The sequence below is a fragment of the Bubalus kerabau genome, chromosome 4, assembly GCF_029407905.1.
Source record: "Bubalus kerabau isolate K-KA32 ecotype Philippines breed swamp buffalo chromosome 4, PCC_UOA_SB_1v2, whole genome shotgun sequence".
Lineage (NCBI taxonomy): Eukaryota > Metazoa > Chordata > Mammalia > Artiodactyla > Bovidae > Bubalus > Bubalus kerabau.
In genome coordinates, this window is record NC_073627.1 from 163029390 (window position 1) to 163043223 (window position 13834).

Genomic DNA, 13834 nt, shown 5'->3' on the forward strand with positions numbered 1-13834 from the left:
ATGGACTCAGACCCTCCTCCATGCTCACATCCTCTGTTCTCACAGAAACATACACGGTTCACTACAGAGAACCCTCTGAGGGTACTTGTGTATACTAGAAACTGGCAATGGTGAAATGCAAAGAGAAGACACAGAAATGGAAACATGCCTCTGGGGTGCTCTACAAATTAAAAAAAATCTGAAGTTCTTGATACTTGGCATTTAAAAAAAAGCCTCTTAATATGTAAACCCAGAAAGGACATTTCCAGGAGAAAGGACAAAGGAATCGTCCCATTGGGACAATTTGGTATCCATATGGAAAAGTAAGTTGGATCCCTACCTCACAAAACACCACCAAACCAATTAGACACATACTAAGAACCAACATGGCATCTGGTCCCATTACTTGATGGGAAATAGATGGGGAAACACTGTCAGACTTTATTTTTGGGGGCTCCAAAATCACTGCAGATGGTGATTGCAGCCATGAAATTAAAAGACGCTTACTCCTTGGAAGAAAAGTTATGACCAACCTAGATAGTATATTGGAGAAGGCAATGGCACCCAACTCCAGTACTCTTGCCTGGAAAATCCCATGGATGGAGGAGCCTGGTAGGCTGCAGTCCTTGGGGTTGCTAAGAGTTGGACATGACTGAGCAAATTCACTTTCACTTTTCACGTTCATGCATTGGAGAAAGAAATGGCAACCCACTTCAGTGTTCTTGCCTGGAGAATCCCAGGAACTGGGGAGCCTGGTGGGCTGCCATCTATGGGGTCGCACAGAGTCAGACACGACTGAAGCGACTTAGCAGCAGCAGCAGCAGATAGCATATTGAAAAGCAGAGACGTTACTTAGCCAACAAGTTCGTCTAGTCAAGGCTATGGTTTTTCTAGTGGTCGTGTATGGATGTGAGATTTGGATTGTAAAGAAAGTTGAGCGCTGAAGAATTCATGCTTTTGAACTGTGGTGTTGGAGAAGACTCTTGAGAGTCCCTTGGACTGCAAGGAGATCCAACCAGTCCATTCTAAAGGAGATCAGCCCTGGGTGTTCTTTGGAAGGAATGATGCTAAAGCTGAAACTCCAGTACTTTGGCCACCTCATGCAAAGAGTTGACTCATTAGAAAAGACCCTGATGCTGGGAGGGATTGGGGGCAGGAAGAGAATGGGATGACAGAGGATGAAATGGCTGGATGGCATCATGGACTCGATGGATGTGAGTTTGAGTGAACTCCGGGAGATGGTGATGGACAGGGAGGCCTGGTGTGCTGTGATTCATGGGGTCGCAAAGAGTCGGACGCGACTGGGTGACTGAACTGAACTGAAGAACCAACAATTGAAAGAAAAATTTTACAAAATTTTGAACAATTTTTGATGAAGGAATATCTTTTCTTTAAGTTGAGATATTGTTGATTTACAATAATTTGTTTGTTTAAGGTGTACAGAAAAGTGATTCACTGATTTAGCCTCTCAGGTGCTTCTTTGGACAAAATTCTTTCCCTTTGGGAGGCCCGTGGGCCATGTCCTCCACTCACAACAGCTAAGAATCCTGAATATGCAAAGCAGCCTGTAGTGGTGCTTGTGGGGGTTTTTAGACTGAATAAATTATTCTACCATGAAAGAAGAAACAAGGCCAGAGGTTAAGAGAGGATCTCCAAACCTATCTTCCAACAGGAGGACCTGCTCCCTTGAATGTGGGTGCGTGAAACAGCACTTGGGAAGGTTAGAGGTGTGTCATGAATATTGTGCTTGCAGAGGACAAAGTGGTGTGGAGAGAGGATGAGCAGGCACGTCCCAGGACACTGAGCACATGGACATAGTGACTGGACTCTCAGCTCTGCTCTGGGGGTATCGCATTGTCTCCACTGCGGACACAGCGGGAGCAGCTCACACGTGTCCTGGAGAGTATGGGCACATGACCTGGCCCTGGCCAATCGGTGTGTTCTCTCCCCCCTGGCCACCATGATTGGCTCAGGACTGGTGCGATGACCAATCGGGGCCCAGGGCCGGGCCTCACGCTGGAATCAAGGGAAGAGGAGCTGGCCTTCTGCCAGAAGGGGTGGGGCTGGGTGAGGTCAGGCTACAGCAGTGGGAGGGGCGTGAGGTCAGCCTGGGGCGGTTGGTGGCCTTCCTGAGCCCCTCAGGGTAGAGCTGCTGGCCTGAGAATGAGGCCGCTGCTGAGCCCAGCGGTTGAGAGCGCCGGTTCCTGCTGTGGTCCCGGAGCTCCACCTGAAACCGGAGGGAAGCCTTCTGCCTGTGAGTCTTCTCCTGCTTGTCTGTCAGCTTGTTTGAACCACGCTGGGTTTTCTGTCCAGCTGGCTAAGTGGAGACCCTGGAAATGCAACTGTGTGGGTTTTGGCTGGCTTCAGAGAAGAAATGCCAGATGACACTTGGAGACTCCAGTTTAATCTGGATTCAGGTCATATGTCTTGAAAGTGAAGTGCAAGTCCCTCATTCGTGGAAGATTCTTGTGACCCCATAGGCTATAGAGTTCATGGAATTCTCCAGGCCAGAATACTGGCGTGGGTAGCCTTTCCCTTCTCCAGGGGATCTTCCCAGTCCAGGGATTGAACCCAGGTCTCCCACATTGCAGGCAGATTCTACCAGCTGAGCCACAAGAAAAGCCAGAATACGGGAGTGGGTAGCCTGTCCCTTCTGCAGTGGATCAGGATTCCCAACCCAGGAATCAGACCAGGGACTCCTGCATGGCAGGAGGAGTCTTGACCAGCTGAGCTATCAGGGAAGCCCAGTATCTCTTAAGGCCAGCTATTCATTGATATCTCTTAAGGCGAGCTATTAATTGTAGGATTACCCTAATTAGTCTTCACAGGATTAAGGTAGCAACCTGCTAAGGTAGCAATCGATGTCTTTTTTCTAGAGGACAAAACTGGGGCTCAAAGAAGGGGGTAACAGGTAACAGCTACAGCAAGGAAGTGTGTACCTTGACAAAATCCCCAGATCCTGCTGTTAGAACTCAGGGAAGCCATATGGTGTGGCTTGACAGGGGCTAAGGCACCCACCCCACACTGGATACTGTGGGGACCTGACTTGCTAACTGCCTTCTGGCAACTCTGAGACTCACAAAAGCAATTTGCGCTGAAGAGAGGAAGGACACCTCCCTTCATCCACCCCACCACACCCTCCAGGTACTCCCACACCCTGGCCCTTTCTCTTGCTTTGTGAGGGAATAAGAGTCACACTCATGTGACCACATTGGCTGTCCACTGTGCACGAGCTACCAACTGGAGCTGCTACAGGACAGGCCACGAGCCTTTGCCCCTGAGTACCTCTCTTTCCTTTGCAGTGTGGGGGCCCTCCTCCACACCTGCACACCAGAGGCCTCTTCTGAGACATGTAGGGCCCCTCCCTCAGTTTGTAACAGGTTCCATCCATCGCTGTCCTTTCAATGCCTCCCTTGAAACTCAGCTCATGAGCTCCTTTGTTTATATCATGGCCCACCTGGCTGCCACGGGAGGGACAGAGCTGACAATGAATCCAAAGCTCAGATCCCACAGCCAGGAATCTGTGCATAAAGGACCTGATTATTCACACTGTAGAGGCTGTAGTAGGTTCCAGGGATCCGTAACCAGGGCTTGGGCCAAAGTGACTCCATAGCCGTTTTAATGCCTGGGGAGGGTTCTGGCTATACTTGGGGTGTGGTGAATCTCCTGAGGTTCTGAAGGCCCCCTGTGTGCAGGTTCATGGTGCAGAGAGAAGAGAAGGCAGAGTCCTTCCCTGGAGGTGGTCACAGCTCATGGACGAGCCAGACAGGCAGGCAGGGCACGATAGCGCCTGAGCTGCCTTCATGAGTGAATGGTGTGGGGGCAGAGGAAGAGCATCAGGTCTGCTGTCTTATGTGGTGCCCAGGGCAGGTTGTCACCAGAGTAAACACTATGGTGATGACCATCACTCCTGTCTGCAAAGGGTTTACATTGGTGTGTGTCTACATCTGAGCAGTCAGGCCATCTCTAAACTACACTGGCCATGGGCATTTCCTCTCCTTAGAACTTGATATGTTTCATCTCTTCCTTACTGAACATTCATTGCCAAGAGGGTTTTTGGGCCACCAGGATGTTGGGTTTTTCTCTAGCTTTGTCTCATGAGGAATGCTTTTCCAGTTGTTGGTGTGGTTTGTTTCTCCAGCTGTCTTTCCTGGCTTATTTTGTGAATTTGTTTCTGCCAGAGGAAGAGCTTAGGATCTGCCTTCTGGCTGAGATGTGACACAACAGCAACACTTACCTGGATATCATGAGCATATTTGCCAAAAGGGCTTTGTTTTGCAGAAGGCATCTTGAAAGTACCTACACTGTCCTTTCAGATACCCAAAGGCTGTTTGAAATGAAATAAAAAACAAGAATTCTCAAGTTTAGTCTTACAATATGTGGTGAGTCGGAAAAATCCCCTGGAGAAGGGAAACACTACCCACTCCAGTATTATGGCCTAGAGAATTCCCTGGAGTGTATAGTCCATGGGGTGGCAAAGAATCAGACAAAATCGGATGACTGAACACCAACAGCCATGAAGTTTCACCATTTGTGCAACAGAGATACCAACAGTATTTGCTCGACAGTGTGCATGTTCAGTTGCTCATTCGTGTCCAGCTCTTTGCAGCCCTGTGGACTGTAGCACCAAGGTCCTCTATCCTCTATGGAATTTTTCAGGCAAGAATACTGAAATGGGTTGCCATTTCCTCCTCCAGGGGATCTTGCCCACCCAGGGATTGAACCCAGGTCTCCTGCACTTCCTACATTGGCTGGTGGGTTCTTTTCTGCTGAACCACCTGGGAAACAAGTCAGTACATCACGGGGTATCCTGAAGGACTTAACTTAGAGTCTGGCACTCAGGACATTCTCACTGGTGATGTGAATATTCAGTCATATGTCATTATTGCTCATATGATAATGGAATGGCCATGCTCACAAAGGAGAAAGAATAGCCTTTCCAAGTCCAATTAAATCCTTCACCACACATATCTTCTTTAAAACTTCTGACTTTGAAATAAACATCAAGCTTAAAGACATTGGTTATGGCCACCAGGAAAGATCGAGTTGTACTAATCAGTGACGAGGCTTCTTCCAGTTCCAACATGCATGCGTTGTTTCCCCAGCACCACCCAGCACTTCTGTGACAGCAGCTGGGGGTCCTGCAACTTAACTCAGTGTGGACACTGCCTATCTGGGGGTAGTTCCAGACCGCACAGGTTAAAGGCCCAGCCCTACAAGACCCTCCCCCGACTCCAGCCATCATTTGCAAGCCCAGATTGTCACCTGCGCTCTGACCCAGTGGCTACCTGTTCAGAGATTCTAATGACTTTGGGTTCTATTAATTTGTCGAATGGTCATGGAACTCAGAGAAACATGTTGCCTGGTAGATCACAGCCTTATTGTAAAACGTAATAAACTCAGGAACAGCAGATGGAGGGGGATACACAGGACAAGGTGTGTGTGGGGGAGGCACGGAACTTCACGCTCTCTGAGCCTCACTTTCCCCAAATTTGCATGTGTTCATCAACCCAGAAGCTATCCAGACTCTGGGGGTTTTTATGGAGGAGTCATCACACAAGCACAATTGATTAAATCACTGGCTGTTGGTGATTGCTTCAAGCAGAAGCCCTTCTGGCTTTCCCAGACATAGTGGGCGGGGGCAGGGGAGGGACCGAAAGTTTCAGTCGTCTAACCATGTGCTTAGTTACCCTGGCAAGCAGTGCCCCTCTTTGGAAAGGAGGCACTCTTCGAAAAGTCACCTGATTCACCTAACAAGAGACACCTTGACTGTTCTCCCCACTTAGACAATTCCCAGAGTTTTAGGAGCCCTGTGCCAGGACCGGGGGACAAAGGCCAAAAATGTATTTCTTATTATTAATACAAATCACAAGCTCCCAGTGACCCCAAATTTCAGTGATGATTTGGTTCTGTTGCCTTAAAAGTTTTTCAGCGGTTGATTGGACCTTTTTTAAAAAAAACTTTGGGGCCACATCTCAAGGCATGCGGTGATCTTAGTTCCCCAACCAGGGATTGTACCCACACTCCCTGCATTGGAAGGCAGAGTGTTAACTGCTGGACCACCAGGGAAGTCCCTGATTGGGCCCTTTTTAGGTGAAACTGTTATCGTGGCATAAACTAAATTGTTCAAGATTTTGAAAAGCTGGAGCTGAGCATGAGCCATCTTCTTGTGGTGTCTTCAGATCATTACCGATTTTTCCATGGCCCCTGCAACCCCGAGCTTTCCCCTGAGATGAGTCAGGCCCCAGGAAGCCTGTTGCCTGCCCCTGCTCGAGACCAGAGTCTATTCAGGGGCCGCTGGGCACAGGCAGCGTGCGGGGTGTGTGCAGGTCCACACCAGCCCGATTAGCGGAGAGATGTCCGGGATGACTCGTTCCCAGGTGTGCTCTGATTCCAAGAAGTGAGAGGGTTTGGGGAACAAGATAGCCTCGGAGAGAGCCCAGCCACACGACCTTGCCCACTGTGAAACAAACTTGGGGCTTATGCGTGCTTCCCCAGGGAGAAAGAAATCCATGGGCTCCATTGGATCCTCAAACAATGACCCCCAAAAGATGAAGAGTCTTAAAGTGGGATTTCTCAGCCTTGGCGTTGTTGGCATTTAATATCTTGCAGCATTCATAAATGCAACTGAAAATGTCCCCAGATGTCACCAGTGTCCCCCGGACCCAAACATGAGGGCCAGCTCGACAGGCTGGACCAGGAGCAGGGATGAATGAAACGAAAGTTGCTCAGTCGTGTCTAACTCTTGGTGACCCAAAGGGCTACACAGTCAATGAAATTCTCCAGGCCAGAATACTGGAGTAGGTAGCCTTTCACTTCACCAGGGGATCTTCGCAACGCAGGGATCGGACCCAGGTCTCCTGCATTGCAGGCAGATTCTTTACCCGCTGAGCCCCAAGGGAGGCCCAAGGGAAGCCCAGGAGCAGGGGTAGGGGGATGCAAAAGGACAGTGAAGCAAGAGGAATGGGGGCAGATAAGCAAGTCTGCCCTCCTGAAATGTCTGCTGGCCCGGTCGTCTGCAGTTATGACTGGGCAGGGTGTCGAGGTCACAGGGGCTCAGAGGTCTGTGACCCCCTTTGCTCCCTCTGGGCCAGCAGGTGTGTGAGGCTGAGCCGCTCCGAGGCAACATGGGCTTCGAGCCCCACACAGATGGGGCCCCTGTGTGCAGCATGAGCCTTTCTCCCGAGTCAGGAGATTTATTGTTGAGAAGACACCCCACGATGACCGGGGGAAGACTGGCCTGGATGAGGTAGCGGTTGATTGGTGGATCTTAGGGACACAGAACATTGAGTGTCCCAGGTGGGGCTTCTGATACCAACGACCACAAACTGGGGTGGCGGGAAGGCTTAAAACAATACTAATTGATTCTCTCCCAGTTCTGGGGGCCAGAAGTCTAAAGTCAAGGGTCAGCAGGACCGGGCCCCCCGACCTGGGCTCTGGAGGAGCATCACTCCCAACTCTTCCAGTTTCTGGGGCTCCAGGTGTTCCTGGGTTTGTGGCCACATCCCCCAACCTCTGCTTCCTCCTCACACGGCCTCCTTGTCTCTGTGTGCCTCTCCTCTTCTTATAAAGACACCCATCATCCTGCATAAGGCCCACCTAATCCACTGTAACCTTATCTAACTTGATTTCATCTGCAAAGATCCCATTTCCAAAAAAAGGCCCCCTGGCAAATATGGGGAGTTGGGATGTGGGTGTCTCTTTTGGAGGGCACCATTCACCCTGCCACAAAGCTGAGCCCTTACACACGAGCGGTTATCCCAGGAGTAGGGGGAGCTCACACGGGACCCCTCGAGTACAGCCATGGGTGGGGGAGACATGGTGCGTGGTTGGAGGGCTGAGCAGGGTAGGTGGTCTGTCGGGGACCAAGCCTTGGCCTGGCTGCCTCAGTGCAGGGTCCCCAGCTGTGCATGGAAGCCCCTGAGGTCATCAAGATGCAGGTTCTGACTTTTAGCAGGTCTAGGAGTGCCCCACAGTGCGCTTCTCACCTGCTCCCAGGGTGTATAAACTGATGACCCTGGTCCATGCTTAGAGGTGCAAGGAGCGTGCAGGCCTGTTTCCCAGGAGCTGTCAGAAACTTCCCCAAGGAAGCCCCCCCCACACTGTCCACGCAAGTCCCCAATCCCCTGTCCAGTGCCCCAGAGGTACCCCAGACAGAGACCTGTACACAACACTGGGTGCCCGGGCCAGGAACCCAGTGGAGGGGGAACTGGTGGGTCTGGAAGAAATGTGCTCATAACTTTGCGTATAGGACAGATGGAGGCTGAGCCTGGCTGACTGGCTGTGACCACAGGTGATCCACTTGCCCCCCCCCCACCCTCTGCCAGGCACTGTGGGCCCAGAGGAACTCAGCTTAAAAATTGCTTCCCCACCCACCCACAAGAGGGGCCCTCATTGTCAAATTAGGATCTGACACCTTGATCCAGAAGATGGCCCCGAAGTCAGTTTCATGCATGAAGGTCCAGGAGGGGTGTCATACCAGAGACCCCTGGGGGGCAGACAGGATGGAAATGGTGGGGAAAGGTCCTGGAGGCAGGCGGCCCAGGCCTGCGTTCTGCAGAAGCGCCTCTTCCGCCCATCCCCCACTGCTCTGTCCCTCCGATGGCGGTGGGGTTAGTGGCCAGGGTTCCCAGGAAACGGACAAGAGCAGCTTGTGGGGAATTCCTCTGGAGCCAGCGCCATTTCCTATGGATGAAGGGTAAAGTGCCACGGGGGTAGGAGGAGCATCCTGAAACGATCTGACCTTGACTCAGGGCCTGGGGTCCGGAGTCAGATTGAAGTCCAGGAACTCGCTGCAGCGGAGGGTTCGGCTTCAGGAGAAGGGGCACGCTGACTTGGGGGTGTAGTCGTGGGGTGGTCTCACCACTAGGACGAAGATTCGGGTCCTTGATATCAAAGAGAGGCGGGGCTTCCCGCCGACCCATTGAGAAGCAGGTGTCAGCTCATGGAGACCGCGGCAGCTGCCGCCCCAACTTGGGGCTGCTTCTCCTCTTTCCTGCTCCTGGCCTTCGGGACGCTAGTGGCCGCCTTGCTGGGCGCCGCTCACCGCCTGGGGCTCTTCTATCAGTTGATGCACAAGGTGGACACGGCAAGCATCCGGCATGGTGGGGAGAATGTGGCAGCCGTGCTGAAGGCCCACGGTGTGTGCTTCCTTTTCACGCTGGTCGGCGGGCACATTTCGCCACTGCTGGTGGCCTGTGAGAAGTTGGGCATCCGCGTGGCGGACACCCGCCACGAAGTCACAGCTGTCTTTGCCGCTGATGCTGTAGCCCACCTGACCGGGGCGGTGGGCGTGGCAGCAGTGACGGCCGGCCCCGGCCTCACCAACGCAGCGACTGCGGTGAAGAATGCTCGGTAGCCCAGTCCCCAGTCCTGCTCCTGGGTGGTGGGGCCAGCACCCTGCTGCCGAATCAGGGTGCACTCCAGGCAGTTGATCAGATAGCCCTGTTCAGGCCGCTCTGCAAGTTTTGTGCTTCTGTGTGGAGAGTGCGGGATATCATCCCCACCCTGAGCACCGCGATGGCCGCTGCACAGTCGGGCACCGCCGACCCGGTGTTTGTGGAACTGTCTCTGGATGTGCTGTACCCCTACTTCCTCGTTCAGAAGGAGATGGTGCCAGGTAAGCCGCCCAAGGGCCTCATGAGTCGAGCGGTCCACTGGTACTTAGCGAATTCCCTGGCCAACCTCTTTGCAGGAGCTTGGGAGCCTCAGCCTGAGGGGCCTCTGCCCCTGGACATTCCCCAGGCCTCCCCCCAGCAGGTTCAGCAATATGTGGAGATCTTGAGTCGGGCCAAAAGGCCCCTCATGCTAATTGGGAGCCAGGCCCTGCTGCCTTCGACATCCTCAGACAAACTTCGGGTTGCCGTGGAGACCCTGGGCATCCCTTGCTTCCTGGCGGGGATGGCACAGGGACTGCTGGGCCGCAGCCACCCCCTCCACTTCCGGCAGAACCACAGGGCCGCCCTGAAGGCAGACGTGGTTGTCCTGGCAGGAGCAGTGTGTGACTTCCGCCTGTTGTGGGCGTGTCCTCAGCTGCAGCAGCAAACTCATTGTTGTCAACCGTGACCGGAAGGAGATGCTGATCAACTCAGACATTTTCTGGAAGCCCCAAGAGGCTGTGCAGGGAGATGTGGGCTCCTCGTGGTGAAGCTGGTGGAGGGCCTCCAGGGTCGGATGTGGGCCTCAGACTGGGCAGAGGAGCTTCGGCAAACTGACCAACAGAAGGAGCAGAACTTTCGGGAGAAGGCAGTGATGCCCGTAGCCCAGCATCTTAACCCAGTGCGGGTCCTGCAGCTGGTGGAGGACACTCCGCCTGACAACTCCATCCTGGTGGTCGATGGCGGGGACTTTGTGGGCACAGCTGCCTACCTGGTGCAGCCCCGTGGGCCCTTGTGTTGGCTTGATCCTGGGGCCTTCGGGACTCTGGGGGTTGGTGCCAGATTTGCGCTTGGGGCCAAACTGTGTCGGCCGGATGCTGAGGTCTGGTGCCTGTTTGGGGATGGAACATTTGGCTATAGCCTAATCAAATTTGACACCTTCGTTGGACACAAGATCCCAGTGATGGCCTTGATAGGAAATGATGCTGGCTGGACCCAGATTTCCAGGGAGCAGGTGCCCTCTCTGGGCAGCAGTGTGGCCTGTAGCCTGGCTTACACTGATTATCACAAGGCAGCCCAGGGACTGGGGGCCCAGGGCTTGCTGCTCTCACGCAAGAGTGAGGATCAGGTGGTCAGGGTGCGTGACGCCCAGCAGCGGTGCCAAGAGAGCCCCCCGGCTGTGGTCAGCATCCTCGTCAGGAGCACGGACTCCGGGATGGCTCCATTGCCATGTAGGGCCTCGTGGGTCAGTGCTCTTGGCTCTCTTCCCACCCCTGGACTGTGCCTAGCTGGCTTGGAGTTTCATCCTTGCCTGCCCTGGGCCTAAGCCATGAGGCCCAGTGACCCTGCAGTCTTCCCTGAGGACAGGGAGGGGCTGGAAGGAGTCAGAGCTAAGAGAGGCTCTGACAGCCCTGGGGAGTCCTTGGGCCTATTTGTGAGCTCACCTGTGTCCTTTCTGCCCTCCTCACTTGTTCAGTCGCTACGTCGTGTCCATCTCTTCGTGACTTCATGGACTGCAGCACGCCAGGCTCCTCCATCCCTCCACTAACTCCCATAGTTTGCTCAAATTCATGTCCATTACGTCGGTGATGCTATCTAACCACCTCATCCTCTGCTGCCTTCTTCTCCTTTTGCCTTCCGTCTTTCCCAGCAACAGGGTCTTTTCCAGTGAATTGGCTCTTTTGCATCAGGTGGCCAAAGTATTGCAGCTTCCTTTCTCACACACTGAATCAACCACGTCTGGTCCATGGGGGCCCAAGTACTCAAAAAAAAAAAAAAAAAAAAGGAGCAGCTTGTGGGCCAACATGTTTCCTTGTAACTGAAACCCATCAGCATTTTTCAAGTGCAAACTCAAAGCCAGGGCATTTTTATGTCCACTGGTAATTGCCGAAAAGGCCACACAGGAAACTCCCAGCTGTGTACTGGGGCTGTGTACTGGGGGTGACCGAGGTCCACACCTCCCTGATGTTGAACTTGACTCCAGATTTGGCAGAATTGTTAAGGCCGCAGACACGTGAACCCTACACGGTCAGTTTACTTTCAAGCTGCAGTTCAGGGCTCGCCACGGCGCCCCAGGGCTGGCACGCTGTAGTTTCTCCTCATTCCTCCCCGGAGCTGGTGTGGGCCGTGGCGGTATCTGTTTCCCGTCTTCGTGGATATTGTTTTTTGAAAAGTAAGCGAGCAACTACCTGCTGGAGGATGGGAGCCGCCTCCACACCAGACTCCAGGATGGCTGGTCAGGCGGTGAGGGTACCTGAGCTCCCAGGGAGGCTCAGACCGCGCACAGCCCCTCTGAGGCCACTTGTGTGGGTCCAGACCCAGCCTGGCCACTTCCTGGGGGCTGAGCAGCCTCAGGCAAGTGGCTTCCCCACTTGGGACCTTGGTTTTTCCATCTTACAATGGAGGGGCTTTCATCTGCTGGGGGTGGGAAGGGTTGCCATGGACATGGAACAAGGTAGAGGGGGATGTTTCTTGCAGTTTCCAGCTGAGGCCTAGTGGGCATGAGCTGGTGTCCGAGACAGTTCCCAGACTTGGCTAAGTGTGGTGATAAGCATGGAGTTGGGGGGCAGGGGTCCCTCCTCATAGCCTGGACATTGGGGTGGGGGTTCTCGACTTGGAGGCACCTCAAGTCTAATTTCAACAACTCCGTATGTAAGGATAATGCAGCAACAGATGTTCTCAGGGACTTGTCAGCCTGGATGCAAAGCCGCATCCCCACCCCACCTTCTGTGGGCATCCTGACCTGGCCTGTGGTACAGGGGTCAGATCCCTTTACCGAGGGAAGGCACTGAGGCTCTGAGAGGTGGGGCAAGGAGATCAAGGCCACTGGGCCCGACAGGGGCAGAGCCAGCACTTGAACCTGGGTGCTGGGTCCTCGTGTCAAGACTCTTTTCCCTGAACCGTGAGAACTGGACTACAGAGAGGGCTGAGCACCAAATAATTGATGCTTTTGAGCTCTGTTGTTGGAGAAGACTCTTGAGAGTCCCTTGGACTGCAAGGACATCAAACCAGTCAATCCTAAAGGAAATCAACCCTGAATATTCATTGGAAGGACTGATGCTGAACCTGAAGCTCCAATACTTTGGCCCACTGGTGTGAAGAGCTGACTCATTGGAAGACCTTGATGCTGGGAAAGATCGAGGGCAGGAGGAAAAGGGGGTTTCAGAGGATGAGATGGTTGGATGGCATCACTGAGTCCATGGACATGAGTTTGAGTGAGCTCTGGGAAGTGGTGAAGGACAGGGAAGCCTGGTGTGTTGCAGTCCATGGGGTCTCAAAAGTTGGATGTGACTTAGTGACTGAAAAACAACAAAATGTGGTCTTCAGCCCCCATCTCACTCCTACCCCCAGGCTTAGTGCCTATGCCATGAGCCTCTCCTACATTGAGGTTTCAGGGGCCATTGTCTAGTCCCGAAGCTATTCATATCTCTATTCATAATTCCACCATTACACATTCATTTCTTTGGCCATAACGTTTTTATGTCTCTTGAGTCTTAAGTGCTGAGGCTTTTATACACCCCACCTGGCTTCCTTTGGGCCTCTCTTGGTTTTGTGGAAGCGTACTTGTTATAAACTGGAGAAGGAAATGGCAAAGTTATAAAGTGAATTCTGGACATGTTTTAAGAGTCTTGTCTTTAAAGTTCCTAAGGACGGCTCTTCCCGGTCCCAGGTAGTCGGGCTGAAATCTGTGCCCCTCTGGTTGCGGTTCTGACGTCCTCCCATGTCTCTAGGTCGTTGTGTGCCAGAGTCAGCTCTTTCTGGCTCATGGGGAATTCTGCCAGCTGGGTGTTAACCCTTTGGTACATGAAACAGGCCACGGCAGGAGTATTTACACCACGGAAATTGGCAAATGATGTAGCTACAGATCAGAGTTGGTTTTTCTTCCTGGAGAGCAAGGGGTTGGGCAGGGGGCTGCATACGTTATCAGCATGCCCCTGCTGTGTGGCCACGTGTCTCCTTTTCCTGAAGAGGTCAAGTGTCTTCAAAGGTGTCTGTTGTATTTTCGCTTCTCGTTGTGACACTTCTTTATTTCTGCGCGTTCTGTTTGGTTCTCTTCCAAGTTGGCTGTGTGCTTTTCTTTAATGGTTTCCTGTCCTGTGCAGGACCTTTCTATCTTGAGGTTAATTTCTCTAAATGAGGTGAGCTTAGCTGATTGGTTAGATTTATTATCCATCAAATCCTCTCAGAATCCCAAAGCTGAGGGGTCACTTCTGCTGGTTCTCCTGCAGCTGTCTTTCATCCTGGTGTGCCTGATGCTC

General features: G+C 52.8%; 1 pseudogene; it reads left to right on the plus strand.

Moving 5' to 3' along the window:
- Positions 1-8908: 8908 nt before the first annotated feature.
- On the plus strand, positions 8909-10811 carry LOC129651743 (2-hydroxyacyl-CoA lyase 2-like; annotated as a pseudogene).
- The last annotated feature ends 3023 nt before the right edge of the window (positions 10812-13834 follow it).